This window comes from Anas acuta, chromosome 1, assembly GCF_963932015.1.
Source record: "Anas acuta chromosome 1, bAnaAcu1.1, whole genome shotgun sequence".
Taxonomy (NCBI): domain Eukaryota; kingdom Metazoa; phylum Chordata; class Aves; order Anseriformes; family Anatidae; genus Anas; species Anas acuta.
The window spans coordinates 106,086,779-106,103,643 of NC_088979.1; positions in this window are offsets into that span (position 1 = coordinate 106,086,779).

Here is a 16,865-nt window from a genome sequence, read left to right on the forward strand (position 1 = left end):
TTTTTTTTCTTTACATTACTAAGTGTTTTGCTGTCACCAGAACATCTCTAAACAAAACATAAACATTATATAGGTAACAGTACATATTTTAAAGTGTGTATTATATACGTACATATGTATATAGACATATGCTTCATGTACTCAAGAGTAATGGGCACAGTAATGCATTTGTACTTTAGCCCACTTTTCCTAACAGGCAAAAAATACAAAGGCATAAGGCTGAAATCTTAGTTCTTTCCTTGCAAGGTCTGAATGAATGAATATAATTTGTTTCTAATTTTGATTGTTAGAAGACATTTACCCGTAAGAAAAAACTATTATGAGGAAACAGATGATGCTTTGTGCGTTACTCAGTGAATAAAAGTGTCTTTTTACTAGGAGCCATCATCCCAAGGAAATGCTATAGCTCCTTTGGAAAACCTCTCCAATAACAGCATAATATATTTGACTTGAAGTAAGAGATAAAGAAGGGTGTGCCAGAAATGAGAGAAGTACAAATATGAAGCATGAGGGACTAAATATGAATAAAAATACCAAGCTGGAAATTTCAACTCGCTCTCCAGTCTTCTTTCCACACTGTCAGCGGGCCTTTGCTCAGACCCTTGATCTCCTTTCCCTTTCAAGGCTTTCAAGGATCACCCCCCACTCTTTTTTTTTTTTTTTTTTCTTGGTCTCTAAGATTGGAAAACACTTTTGCAGAGACTAGCTGGCATAGAAACAGTAAGAAAAAGTCTCCACAAAACTATATTGATTTTAATAGCCCCCTGCCAAAAACAAAAACACATATCATATATTCTGAAAGTTCTTAAAATGATTGACACATAGGAAATAGCAAAGGTATTCTCTTGGGCTTTAACATGTCACTAGAAGATAACTGGAGCTGGATCACAGGTCATCTCAATACAACAGGGCTCACATTACCTAACTACTTCTTATCCGGCTTTCCAATGATGATATAGCAGATAAAGCCTTAGCATGGAAATGGCACTCAAATTGTTGTGTAAGCGCATGCAACTCAAAAGCCGCAGGCTGACCATCCTATTTTAATCCAGCTTGTTCTGAAAAATATCAAGTAAACCAAAGCATACCCTGAAAATCCTAACTAGCTTTTCCTCAATGCAAATTAAACTGATGTTTCCTTCTTCTCCATGACTACTGTGAGAAGACATTATCATTGTCCTTATGCTCTGCCAAGTAAAAGAAAAATGCTCTTTGCTAGTAGTATTAAGACAGAAATTTCCATTTTTCCAAAACCAGGTAACAGAGTATGTCAATAACAAAAGAGCATAGTTCACAAACGTGCATATATGCCCACTACATTGCATACTGAAAATAGGGTTAAATTACATCATGACTACTGCTGTCTGAGTGCTAAAGGCATTGTGAAGCTCAGCACGGTGCAAAACCCACCTTGGCATCTGGGTTGATAACCAGAGGTACCTAATGTTGAGCTCCTGAAGCTAAATTGCTAGAATTAACCTACTTTACACCTATCTCAGGAACATCTGCACTCACCTGCAGTACATATATCCTAGAGATGATGCAACTGCTATGTTCTTCCAAGTTTCATTTTTTTTTTTTAAAGTATAATAGAACCCGAACTGTAATAATCATATTTATTCCAAATGGGTAACATCACATCCTGGATATAGTGCTAGATGTTAGTTTAAATTCAACAATAGATACAAAAGACCAGTCATGAATTTCACAAAGAGATCTGGATTTCCTCAAAATTCACAGATCTTTGAATCTTTGAGGGGTTTGTTTGGTTTAAGGCTATTTCTAGTTCAAATCCAATGGTACTTCTTGGAATATTTTTGTACCTGAAAAATGCAGTTTCTCTACAATTCGTACTAAAAGCCTTCTTTCCTTGTAGTCTTCCAAACTTAGTTAAGGTGAAACAGACATGAATAAACTCATCATAACGAGATAAAATATATTTTTTTCTTAAAAATGCATTTCTGCCACAAGACTTGGGATGCTTTGGGAGGGCTAAGCGGATGAAAGCTGCTATATTAAGTTACCTGGAGATTTCTGCCTAAGCATGGTAAGAAAAAGATGTTTACATACTTTATTTTTCTGACTTGTTTTTCTCTGCATTGAGTGGGCAAGAGGAAGATTATAGAGTGGTAAAAGGACCCAAGTAGAGCAGTTTTAATGGAATCGTTATAGGTTCATTTTATCCTCCAAATGGTGCCAACCTAGGTTATGTCTGTTGGATCTTTATTCCTTGGCTAGGAATCCAACATTTTATTCCTTTAATGTCTCCCAAGACCAAGTAATGAAATTACCAAACTCTTCCAAACCTTGTGAACTACCCACAACAATATTATTAATGTTATTACTTTTAACTCTTCCTTGCAAAAATGGGTGATTTGGGAATCCAGGCATGAAAGCCAAAGTGTCAGAGGTACTGACAGCCATTTCCTTCTGCCAGCCTAATAGTAGCTTCTTGAGCTGAAGAGAATACTGGCTCTTGAATTCCCTGATGGAAAATTTTCAGTGGAGCTAATTAAATAGTGTCCACAGCTCCAGGTTAAAGCAAGCCACAAATCACTTACATTCTACCGTGTTGATTCTGTTTTTCTTCTTATTATTTATTGTTTAGCAATCTGTTAGAAATTGTATATACGTAAGATAAATGCAACAGTTTTTGGAAGACTTCTGGGTCAGCAGGCATACTTACCACTTTATCTCTACACCTTCAAGGAAGTAATACTATGCCTCATTATGCCCCTGTGCAAAATGAGGGAAAAAAAACAAAAACAACACAAACAAAAACCAGTAAAATGACCTACAAAATTGCAAAATTGCACAACAAACCAGTAGTAGACCAAGGAGAGAACCTAATCCCTTATCCCCCTGCCATCCTTTCCTTCGCCCTGTCTCCTGGACCAACCTGCAAACAAGTTTGGTTATTGCACGCTTGCTGATGTGCATTTGTTTGTATTGTCTTGTCAGGAATTTAATTTCACATGCTACCAACACAACCGTGTCATTGCAATTTAGCATGCATTTTGATGATGTGTTCTGTATCTCATTAAAGTCTCATCTTCTTAGCCAATACCATATGCTACTCATCTGTAGCAAAGCTCTTAAACGTAATGAAAAAGGTATAATCACAAATGAGAAGGCAACTGCCAACAAACAACCTACAGGTATTCAACTTCCATGACACCACTGAAAGAAAAGATACTGCAACTGCAAGCCTTTTAAAACTTCTACAATCATTATCTGACAGGAAAAAAATGTTGGGCTTGGAGGTGCTCTTCAGTCATTCCTGAACCGCTCAATTCCATTGCAGCATTCTCAGATCACCAGACAATGCTGTGTCAATGAGTAGGAAAGAGCTGTTTCTAACATCTATTTATTTTTTACCTGAGAAGAAAGTTTCAAATTATTGATAGGCTGTACTGGACACTTTCTGTTTTCAAAGATACTATTGTAAAAATTAAAATACTTTGGAAATATTTTGGGATTATTAAACCTTCCTTTTAAACTTGCTGATTACCTTTTCTTTCCTCATTTTTTTTGTGCGTTTTTTGGTTTTGTTTTGTTTTTGTTAATCTTTGTGTATTGTTTTTCTTTTGTTTTGAGTCATAAAGGGAACTTTAACCTTTTTCCTGGATAAGAAAATGTGCAAATACTTTTCTGAGTGCTATTTTTTCATGAAAAATTGTAGCGGTGATCAGCTCTATCAAAAATAGTGTAAGAGGTTAGCCAAGTTCTGTCCTCAGAATATAATTTCCACAAATCAATTTGAAACATAGCTAGATTAGGTAACAAAACAAATTTAGAAATAGGACCAGAAAAAGAGGTTCTAACTACTCAGTATATTCCTAATACTTTAACTCTCAAAAGTAGATAGAGGGGCCAACCCTCTAAGGAGCTCTACATGATATAACCCTGGGTCCACCACAGAGATGCACTGAAAATACCTAAAAAAAAATACCTAAATAAGCTCTGTCCAGGCATGTGAGGAGATAACAGGACACAGGCCTCAGACAAGCCAAGACAAAGCAGACGGGAGACATGCCCAGGCACTACCCTGAGCTGTGGGCACCATGACAAGAAAGTGATAGAAACACAGTGCCCACGGCTGGGGAAACTGCCTGCCTGATCACCTAATCCAGAAACGAGAAGAGTTGCATGAAAGCCCGTGAGCAAATGGGCTGGTGTTCACCCACAGTTTCATTCCATGCTTGTCAGAAACAAACCCAAGCGCAGGGTTTTTATAATCAATGTTGCACTCAGCACTGATACCCTGACAGACTATTTCTCACAAATGGTGAATATATGATTGACTGTGATGCTGTTGATAGTGGCCCAAATTTTGCTGTAGAGACTGTTTTGATGGATGGTGATGGATAGCCACAGTTAACCTAAAAGGCAGGTTTTTGTGACTCAATAGCAAGTGGGAGGGCCAATAATACAAAAGTAACTTCGCTTTGTTGTTAACAAATGCGTGTTGAAGGCATGCATCTTGACTCCAGTCCATCTCTAATTAAATCTAAATTAAATTTCACTGGGGCCTAATTAGGCCAGGGCCTAAATAGACCCTATGATAGATCCTTCTTCCTGATGCCTACTAGCATTCGACTAAAGAAAAAGATCACTAAAGAGTAAACACATTTTTCTTTTCTTGGTATATTAGCTCATGTCACAAGAACTAAGTTAGTAGGTTCTTTTGGACAGACAATATAATGCATGTGTGTATTTCGGCACACATATTTTAATTTTACAGCTCACAAAATATATTTGGAACTAATTTGTAGTTCTTGACATGAGAAAATAGCTGTATATTCCAAATCTAAGGTTTTATACATTTCTTTGGTGGCAGCTACTTTAAAACTCGCTTTTCATGAATCTTCCCCTATCAACTCTCTATAAATGAGCTAATGGTTGCTTTACTAATGGTTACCTTGGTCTCACTAGTTTTCTTCTTTTTTTCCAAGAGTACAATCTTTCTTATGTATGCCTTCCATCTGGAAATAAATTGCTCTGAATTAGATAGACCTTTTTAAAAGTTCAAAACTTAAGTTTTAATTAAGCAGTCCTTCTCATTCATTATTTTCCTCCTAAGGGGCTCTAAATCTTAGTCTGTTTCTGCCTGATATACATAGATTACTGGCTTATATTATCTTTCTATTTATATATTCACTTTGAACAAACTTCCATGAAGCTATGAAAGTTACTGAGGATCACATGTGAACTGTTTTTCATGTGTTCCTTTCCTTTCATCTGTAAATACTGTATCAATAACAGTCATTTTGTGAATCAAGCCCTGTAACTTTCACAGTAACAAAAATGATTACCTTTTCATTAATCATTGAGAACAAATTGGTATTGTGAAAACAAAATGGCTGTATTCTTATGAAAATAACACTCCCTCTATACAATTTAGTAGATGATTGATAATTTTATACGCCTCAATCCCAATTTAAGATTGAAAGGCCCAGAATACCAGATGGAAAACAGAATTGTCTAAATGTAGTCAATGCATGAGTCTAATTTTGTGCAATGTATGGTGATTAGGCATATGATGAAACTTTCAGTCCCTGACACAATAAAAGGTCACTTTCATGACTTGCTTGTAATTCCCAGTCTTTCTTACGGCCTATATAGAGCATCTGCTTGTTCTTTGTTCAGGCTGTCAGGTAGTCTGAAGTTCTTAAGCAGTATTGCTTCCTAATCATTAGAAGTTATTCTGGATTTATTATACAAAATAATTAAGAAATATCTATTCCAGATGTCTATACAAAGACTCCTGTGCTAAGTAGAGATACTGGAAACTAATAAAGCTATTTCTCCTGAATGTTGCTACCTACAGAAAAGAAGCCAATTAATTCCACACATCTTTTATTATTATTTATAAACTAATTCTTAAATAGGGATGCTTACATCTGCCTCTAGCTCCAGATGGTGCAATTTAGCTGCCTATGTTATTCATGAGTAGTCTTTGGTTTTAAACAAATACTTAACCCAGCAATTGTCTTATCAAGAATTCTCCATTTCTTACAATTGAAACCTAAACTGCACTGCTGCTTTAATTCTCAGAACGGGGAGTTTTCTGTCTCACAGGTCAAAAGTACAAGGGAAAAAAAATCTTTTTAATATTTCAGTGCAGCAGTTGCAGTTGTAAAACTGCCTGATACTGTACTCTCCAGCTACCAGCAAAAATCCAGGCAGCAAATTTAATCCAAAGTTCTTGTGAGGTTGACCACATGCAGAGAGTAGGACAGACCTTCTTTATGATTATTATTTTTTTCCTGCCACATCACCTAGTCATTGAGTTTACATTTATGTCCCAGGCCGTAGGAGTACCGTTTCCAGCTTAGAGCAAATTCTTCAGCACATACAGCAATGTTGTGTCCTTGTCCTAAAATCTGCCCAGGAGGAAGCAATGAGCAGCCTTCCAGCTCTCTGCCAGGACAGACAGGTGCTGGATGCTGTTCTTGTAGTTAAGAACCATAGTGGGATGGTGCAGCTGCTCCTAGGAATACTAGAGAATAAAAAAAAATAATAAAATAGTATGGGATATTCTGCAGGAATGTAAAAAACACAGCATGTGTACTTTGGCAAGGTCCTAGCAAAGTTATGGCCCAGATCCTTCGTATGAAAAGCCCTGATAGATAATCTTCAGATGTGATTCACCTGCCTACTGGAATAATAAGCAGAAATGACTGAAAAACCCTTCTGCTATGTTATGCTATGGATGGAAATTTTGCCTTGAAGCTTTACTACCAAATAATGTATTTTGAAACAATACTAAATTTTGGTAAGTTATAGAATTATTCCATTTCGACTCTTGTCTTTGTAAAACCTTATTCTTATAATACCAAACTCTTAGAATGAATATAAAATTGACAATATTCTTCAAAACTTTCAAAATAAAATAAAATCTTAAGAGTTTGTGTTAACCCTTTCAGATCAGTATCACTGATTGAGATTAAAAACATAAGTGAATACTTTCCAAACTACTATGTTAAAAACTGACTGGAAATATATTTTCATATGAAAAATCTCAAATCTATATATTCAAATAATTTTATTTCTGGAGTGATTTTGTAGACAAAAATAATTTGAAAGGTAAAATTGAAATTAAGGTAAATTTTTATTTATGATTTCTGTGTATGCTCCTCTACTATTTTTTCCCAAATTAAGATAAGTAAAACATTTGAAATAGCTTAAACCTATTTTGATTTACTGGTTATGTACCTAAGTTGGTATGTCCTTTCATTACAAAACCTTCCTGAAAGATGATTTCTTCTCCTGTGGTCTGAAAAAATAGCATATCTTCCTTGTATCTAGATAGATAACCATGCTGATAAATCAGTGTTGTGGGTGTGTGCTGAGTAGCTGAAAGGTTTCCGTTTGTTTGTTTGTTTTAACCACCAGAGTGGACATTACCTAGATCTTGATCTGATTTCAGCTGAAGCTACCAACACAGTTGCTCAAACCAGGAGTAAACTCAGCAAGAGAACTGACACCAGAAGGATGTGAAAGTGAAATCCATGTCACCATAGGCATGAACAAGAGATATGGGATCACATTTTTGGCCGAGATGGTCAAAACTTAGGTTAATTGCAGCTAATTTTCCTATGGCTAAACAACTAACCTGAACTACTGAAATACCTTGGTGCAAATCTGTTAATTCTTTGGATTTTTCAGTCATGGTCTCTTAGTATACCATGTGTCTACCAGTCGATCTAAGTTCTTGTCTTATCTGAACAGTGAGTGCAAGTTAAGGAGCACTTCCAGAAACTCTTTCCAGTCCGTTCTAGGCCATCAGTATCTTCTTCCCACCTTTTACAGGTGACTCTTTGGGGAATAGAGAAGTAGCCAAGCTGTGGTTGGGCCCCAGTCTCAGCTGTGAAGTGCCAGGTATGAGCACCCCTTGTAAGCTAAGAAGCTATGGTTAACTATGTAAGAGCTCTTTCGTGGTAGAAGAGTTTGGGTCTTACTGAGCCACAATTCACAGCTAAGGCTGGAGATGCTTACCAAGTTATTTGCTGTGAGGGTCATTCTAACCTACTGATACTGCTGGAAACCCATGCCCATGTGTGACAGTGAACTCAGAATACCCAAACATAATTCAAGTAGTCTTTGTAAAACCAGCTTCCCTGGGCTTTTTTTTTTTTTTTTCCAGCTAACAGAGAAAGAAATGAAAACTGAACTGCTTTCTGGAGGGATATAAGCTATGAAGCTGCTCCATAGTGGTGCCTCTCTCTCTGCATATGCTACAATTCAGAAAATTAGATTTCCAAATTATTTTCTCAACTAGGCATCTAGACACATGCTGAAAGAATTATGTCTATCTCTCATGTTGAATTCAGCTTTTAGAAAATAAGAGAAATTTTTCCTACTGTCAATCTTCAGGCTTTTAAGAGCTTTAGAAGAGTTGGTATCTTGTCACAAGGGGGACTTTTATTAATTTGGTGTGCCATGATACCCAGTGAAAAATTCAAGGTGCGAAATTTTAGCTCTTTTGTAAGATTGCAGAGGCACATCACCAAAACAAAAGTACATTTAGCAAAGCACTGCCCCATCTTGTTCAATATGCTTACATATTATCATGTCATGATCATTTGGCAGATAGACAGTTTTTACAGATCTCCTGTGGTATTGCTAAGCTGCCACTTCAGGCCATTTCCTATAACTCTCAAAGTTACATGTTTTTAAAACTAGGAAGTATGATTTTTTCTTTAGTCTACTTTTTCCAATATACTTTGACAGTGAGACCCCACCATTCTTTCTTCTGATGTATGTAGACCATTTTACAGTCAATACATGATATTTGAAGCTACCATTGTGAACCAAAATCTTCCCAGATACAAGTATCCAATTATAAAATGCAGCTCAGGGTTGAACAAATTCTTTTCTGACCCTGTAGGTGATAAAGTGATGGCCAGAGGCATGGGTTTCATTATCCATATCTTTATCACAGTTCATATGACTGTTAATGCCAGCAATTAGTTTAATCAGATTTTCAATGAGACATTTTCTTTATAAATCTAGCAAACTACATCCTGATCACTTTGTTCCAGCTTTGCAAGATAGAGACATAAACACTCTGAATGACCATGTATCTATTGATTATGAGCTTGGACAGACTTAACACCCACACAATAATAAGACATGTCCAAATGAGCATTAGGATCCAAGACAGATCAAGCATGCAGCAATTGTACCTATCAGCCTCATTAGCTAACCCTGACCATCCTTCATGCTTCACAGAAGTGCTTTCTGCATTTTAAAACATCATTAATGGGGAAAAAACGTGTTTGGGATCCTAAATTACTGCTTCCATGTAATGTTCTTCTAATGTATTTCTGTGAACATTCCAACTAGCTGTTTATATTTCATTTGTGTTGCTTTCCAAACCATCAGACCCATTCCTATGTAGTACAATACTGTATCAGGTATATCGTATGCAAAATGAGAAGTACAGCAGAGACAGCTATTTTTATAAGTGGCATTTTAGACTACTTAGGCTATCATATTCATTGGTTCTCTTCTCAGCCAGAGAATTCCTTCCATTTATTCACGTTCCAACAAATTTCCCATATTAACACTCCTTCTAAACTTCTATACATGAAAAAAACAACCAACCAAACAAACACTTTCCTGTAGTCCTTGTGCTTTGATTACTGAGGAATCATCAGGAGCAGCGTTATGCTACATAATTCACAAGCCTATCAGGTAGAGTGAATGGAAACAATACATTATAACTGATCAAAAGACAGCAACCACATATTTGAAATTCCAGTGTGTTGACATTTAGTTTTTCATTGCCCTGAAATAAGAAGTAAACTTAACAAGACTCTTAGCAATAAAGAAATTTTACAAAACATTGGAGTGGGGAGATGGATTCAAATCTCTTTTGCTGTTGTTTAAAAAGTATTTATTAAGAGGTCAGAATCCCATCACATTGTGGTCAGGATACCATGTCCTAGACTACATGGAAGTAGCATGCAAAGAGAAGAATTCACTTTGCTGTTATTATTTTATATATATATATATATATATATATATATATATATATGTAACATTTATATGTATGTATGCACACATGTACATATATATATCTCCTGCAATATTTTTAGTCAGAGCAAGAACTTTAGCATGTATGTGTCTTCCAAATCCCAGACCACTCTTGTAGTTGCCAGGCTACAGATCATTAGAGTCCATAACTTTCACTGTACCCATTTCAGCTCCTGGAAAACTATATACTGTAATGACGTGAAGGGAAACATTTTTCAACAAAATTTCATCTATCTTTAGCAGAATAGCTTCTGTATCTTTCTAGATATTACCAAAGAATACAAGAACCTAAATACAATAGAGGTGTTTTTCTGATGTTACAAGACTATAAATAGGACAGTGGAGCATGAGGAATGATGCCCTAAAACCAGAAGTCAGGCTATTATTTTAGGTATTATATGTGAAAGCACCCCTTCTGGCCTGTCTCCATTTGTAAGAATGAACCATTCCAATGCCTGCTTAGGCCTTTCTGTTCATGATCCTGCCTTTGTACCGATTTGAAATAGTATAACTTTGACGTTCCTTTAAACTGAGATCCTAACTGGCAATGCTTTACGAATAGTCTCTTCAAAAGACAATTCTAAGAGGAACAGAACCAAGGAGTCTGCCAGTGAAATAGAATTATGTCTAAATCTTGGATACTCTGTGATATAAGTTACTGAAAAATGAAAACAATCTCACAGAATACCATACTGCACAGCAAATGAGCCATGAGAGATTTGGTGGGAAGAATGAAAGGTAATACACCACTATAATAACTCCAACAGTTTAAGGACAGCCTGTGAACTGAAAGTACAAAACGGTTTTAGTAAACACGAAGTTTGAATGCCTGGAAATGTCTTACCTACAGTCCTTTAGAACGAAGGGCATACCTCATCTTTTATTAGCTGTTTGATCTCCAACAGCAGACTTCAATCTTCAATACAGGACCATCACTAATAATGAAAACCAAAAGCATGAATTACTTTTTGCACATCTGTAGAAGACAAAAAAAGAAAAATAATAAAAAAAATCCGTTTCATTCCTACTTAATATCTTTGCCAAAAACATCAAAATGCCTTTTTCTAGAAACAGACTCATTGTTCATCAGTTATCTTTACTTATTGCCTAGCACATATACACGATAGCAGGACTTAAATGATCACTTAAATAGGATCAATAGCACATCTCCCTCCACTGTGCTACTTCACCAGTGGCTAAAATGAGTACTAGCACATACTCTAAGGTCCACTTGTTTTGTGAATAATATGCTCAGGACAAGCATTATTTATTCATTTTAATTTAATCTTATCACAGATACTATGCATTGCTTTTTTACTCTCCTTTTCCTTTTTTTTTTTTTGGCCAGGAGAAGATACCCTGGCCAAATGCACTCCTTTTGACCAAGTGGCATTGTAACACATTCCCTGTACACAGGAATAAACACATAAAGAAATGTTTAAGAGTGATGTTTTTAAAGATGGAAAATACTTCTTGTGACCTGTAGACCTTGTCTCCCACTGGTTGCTTGACAGGTAACTCCTGAAGGTGAGGTGAAAGGTAGGGAGCAGTTCTGGCACTCATGGAGAGGGATTCTTCTCAGGGATTCTTCAGACATGGAAGGGCCATTTGGGGACCTGGTGGAACAGCCTCAACAGAGCAGCCTAACTGGAGCCAGGCATTTGCTATCAGCTGATCGCTATGATTTCCTCTTTGCAAATTTGCTTGGATATCTACAAGACATGCAGACATACTTTGCAGGAGGAGAGAGGAAACATTAAAGTTGGTAAATGGGCAAATGCCTGGTTCTGCTTGAGCTGAGCTGTGGAAAGACAAAAGAGTACATCTCACATAGCAGACGGACCACAAACACGCATGCAGCCCTACTGCTCACATTCTGCACTAGGCCTCAGTGGTTCTTCCATTCTTTCTGATTTTGTGACACCATGATGAAGACATTTCTCTTGGCTCTGCAGCCGTTGGGCTAGGTTCAGCCTCTCTCCAATACTATGAGCACCCCAAGTACCCTATCAGAAGATGCTGTAGGTTTATCTTTACTTGTAGCACTGCATTATGGAAGAATGCTGTCCTGGAACCTCCCAAACGCAAGACTCAAAGAAACGGAAAACAATACAGTTTTGCTTGTTGGTGTGGATATTCATTTCAAGACACTCCTGCCTACTTGATACTAATTTTCAAAGTATTGTACAGACAGATAAGATGGTGGACAGATCCTTCCTTTCATTAATTTTTGGAAATCATAGATATAGTGTCATTTTGGAGCTGGCCATTGCACTTGTTCTTTCCAGACAAGAAAAACAAGTCTTTTGTCTTACTGAGCAATATATATATAGATATATATAAATATTTATATATAAGTTATTTTTCCCTGTTGCTAAAGATAGAGCATCTAACTTTCTGAAGGTTAGAGAGAAGGTTACATCGTTTCAGGGTAGTCCAGAAATCTACCTCAGGTTAGGAAAGAACGGAATTATGGACATACTACATGACGTACAAGTGCTCTGATTCCCCTGGGATATTAGAAAGCAAGAAGGTCCTGCTCAATACAGCTGTTGTATGAGTGAGCTGGTCACCTCATGGACACAAGCTTGGCAAGCAAGGGTTCCAGATGTAGCTGTAGATTCAGGTTATGGCCCAGCTATACTGCCTCTTTTAACAATGGCTCAAGTAGGTTGGTGCCCTACAGTTGATCATAGTCTTTAGAGTATATGCATTGCACACACATGAGGTTCAGATGGTTAGTAGAGGGCCCTGCAAATAATGCAGTAAGGTGTGTTCCTGAGGGTGGTGTGTTTCTCCTACACATGGGGCAGAGTTCCACAGTCGCTTGAACACATGGACACAGCCACTTCAGCCAAGGGTGGGAATATGACTGTAGTCTTCAAGGGTGTCAAACAACATTGCTGTACACTGCCAACATTACCCCTCAGAAAGTTAGATCAAAAAAAATTACTTGCAAACAAGTTAACCACTTGTTACTTGCTAGAAAGTGAGGTGTTGTTCCCAGTCTGCTCCTCCTACTCTGTGCACTGAAAAAAAATCAAAACCAAAATGTTTTCTAAAGCTCTCAGTTATAAATCAGGAGCTTTCAGATAGTTTAGAAGCGCCTGTTTGCACAAACTCATCTCTCATAAAAGGCTTGTTGCTGCTCTAGGGAGGAGTAAAATAGCTACTGATGACATTCAAATCATGGTCTGCCTTCTCAGCCATTAATTTTAAATATGATTCATACTCCATTATGCTCTGGAAACCAAAGAAATTATCCTTTATTGTGTCTAGCCATTTTTCATCACTATGGACTCATAATGACCAATTTTACTCTTCCCTGTTGTAATGTGCTTGAAAATGTGCAAAAATTAACCCGACTGTTTACATTTGCCTTTAATTCAGCTTCATAAGGATTTCCCAGTGTAAATATGTATTTACACAATAGTACAGAATTATTAGCAGCTAACATATATAAACAGCATTAGCTTTTAAATTGCTTAAATATTAGTGCTTGCAGAATATAAATAAGTCTGGGTCAATCTTCAGGGACCAAACACTACTGGTCTAAACAGACCAAACACTACTTTATCCTACTTAAACAGAAATCTAAATAAAAACATACCTTTTAATGAATGCCTAAGCCTGTCTTAGGCCATTTTAATAACCACGCAAGAGAAGTCCAAAAGTGAATGGGTTTATACTGTTCATCCTCATTTATAACACCAATACATTTTTAGTTAAAAAATAAAAGAAAGGTCACAGGAAAGAAAGGTCCTGGGTGAAGCTTTCAAAAATCCTGATGCAATTCCATGCTTCAGCCATGTGACTTCAGACAAATCATCTCCTGTATTTCCAAACAGAGTGCTGTACAAGCAGAGACACCAAACTACAGGACAGGTATGCTGCAAGTCGCAAAGACATCCCTTCCTTCACCTGTGAGGGGCAGGGTGCATCCTCTTACCTCAGGAGTCAACTGCAGCTCTGAATCCCAAGCCAGGGCCGAGTTCTTCCTCAAAACCCTATATGAGAAATGACGCTGCTCTTCTGTAGTTTCACTGAGCTTTACTCTCTGTGAGCATAGCAGTTGAATGGGGTTTTTAAGGTCCTGGCTCCCTGCTCTCACTGGGGGCTGCAGGGCCGCTGGCTGAGGGAGGCAGCAGGAGGCACGCGGTGTGGACATGATGCTGGAACATTGCTCAAGGAAACAGGGATGTAGGATCGCTGTGTTTCACAGCAAAGTCTGATAAATATCTTATAGATTAGGACAGGGAAGTAAATAATATCTATTATCACTAGCTACTTATCAAATAGTAGCTGAATAAAACAGTCAGCAGGGCCTGACGTACAGCATTCTCCAAGACAATGTAGTTTTCATTCCTGTCAAGTGCAAGAGTTCAGGGGTATCAGGGGCCAAGTTGACTGTTGCAGGCATAAAGGTCTCATTACTCTTAAAATAACAGTGATGAGTGCTGGGCATAACAGGACTTATAAATGCCTGTTTTGTTTTGGTTGTGTTTTTTGTTTTTTTTTTCTTCAGAGTAAGGAGTTACCTCTACCAGTTGGCAATACCAAATTTTACGCAGCTCATACAGCTTGTCACACGTGAATTAAGTCCAACACCTCCCACGAATGCAAGCCTCAAAGAGCACATTTCTAACTTAATCAAAAAGATTTGATATTAAATTAAGCTCCTGATGGATGAGTGGAGAAGTTAGTCCTGTTTTTAAAACCTTAAACATGCTGCAAGAGGGACGAGGTATAGGGTTCAGGCGCTCAGGCAGTGGCAGGGGGCTGAGGGTCACAGGCCAATGCACTGATGGCTGCAGTTGCATTAATAACTGTATGAAGCAACTAGAAATAGGAAAAAGGAGAGCAGAAAATGAGACAAGTAGCTAACAACTCCAGCAAAGTTCAGAAAAAGAAGAGAGGTGCTTCTGGAACAGAGAGGTCAATGGAAAGGCCTGAGTTTTGTTCCTACTATGGTCAGCTTTCTCTGCATTTTTGTAAATTGCACTCGATTATATCAGAAGATAACTAATGCAGATTACATATTCCTAATGAAAATAACAAGGCATCAAATACTGGCTACCTGATTAAGCAAAAGAAAGGTAAAAACATATAATTTTCTCCAACCATTATTCTTATGAGTAATAAATCTACATGATGTTAGCCAGTCACTTTAATGACTTCCAATATCAAAGTCACATTTACCCTCACCACATTTCTCTCTTCTCTCTTTTTTTTTTTTTTTTTTAAGTATGTTTGTAGCATTTTAAGGAAAATGTTGAAGATGCTACTGAATTTATCTTGAATAAATAATCCAAGTCCTCATTTAAAATTGTTCCTATTTTGATCTCTGACTTGTCAGAGGATGAGTAATAAGCAGACAAGCTGTCTGTGCTGCCCAAGTCATTTGTTGGTCTGTAAAGGCCTCCAGTCCATTCCTATCCTCCTATAGACATTTACCTTACTTAAAGCCAAAAATCTTGCACCCTGGAGATTTTGCACATTAAGTCAATTAAAATAGTACCAGAACAATAAACAACCTGAAGAAACCAGAAAAAAAATAATTAATACCTAAGTGGAATTCCAGAGCTGAAAAACAGTCTGCAGATTTTGTGTACTTTCTCACAATTCTTCTGAGCTGGAGAGAGAAGCAAGAGAAAGTAAGCAACCAATGTACTGTATAGCCACTTTCCCATCACCATTTTTACCCTGTCACAAATGAATGTTAAAAATAAATTAACAATGAAGCAACACAACATGAAGCAATCTATGAAATGTAATGTCCTTAAAATGGTTTAGAATGAATGAACAAGAATGAGAGAATAAAAAGTTAATCTAATTATAAAACTTATGGCCATAGTTATTTATGTTGCAGATAGTTGCTGTGATTCTTTGCAAAGCTTTAAATTTGTAATCTAAGAAAAAAATATGTTTTTTTTCTAAAAATGACTGAGATAGCCAGTGATAAGAAATTAAAATGAACTACACAGAAGCCAAAGCATAGTTACATTAGATGCAATTCTGCTGCTGAAATTGCCTTAGTATTGTAAGCTGTTAAAAAACACTTTTCTCAAGCGATCAACATCTATTTACAGAACTATATCTTTGGGTAATATGCACAGGTAAGAATCATGCTGAATTTTCTTTCATGAAGCAGCTCAGGAATAGATATTCAGATACTCATTTATAAAGTGTCAACTAGGATTCTGGCAGGTTAGAAGGCCACACGCAGGAAAAAAATTACTGCACAGAAACTGACATAAGCAGGGCTCTAATTCCCAGGAAAAAAAAAAAAAAAAGTAACCAGAAAACCAAATTCTGGACTGGCTTGCATTCAATAGTATTATGTGGGTGAAACACAGGACACGTGTATACACATTATATTATATATCTTAAGAGTTTCTTGTGTTTTATTAATTCCTTTTAAGGTGGTCTTCAATAATGACCACTTTGGAATCGATGTTTAAATCACAAAATATACACAACTCCACAGAAACAATTTTCAAATTGATTTCAAATGGTGTTAGTCAAACTTGTCAGGCAACACTATTTCAACCTTGAACTGGCCCTGCTCCTGTTTGTTGTATGCCCTTCTTTGGCTTAGCTGTCTTCTTTTGTACTTGGGAAAGTTCATCCATGTCAACAAGCAAAAAGCAAAACTCTGAAAACAGCCTCAGTTCTTTTTCTTTACATGTCTTACTACAAAAAAATGGCTGTTAAATTCCCTGTTCCCATGCTATTTCTCTTGTTGTTGCTACCACGTACTTTAAGATCAGTGTATACCTGCATCAGAAGTCTTTTAAATTGCAAAAACAAAACAAAACAAA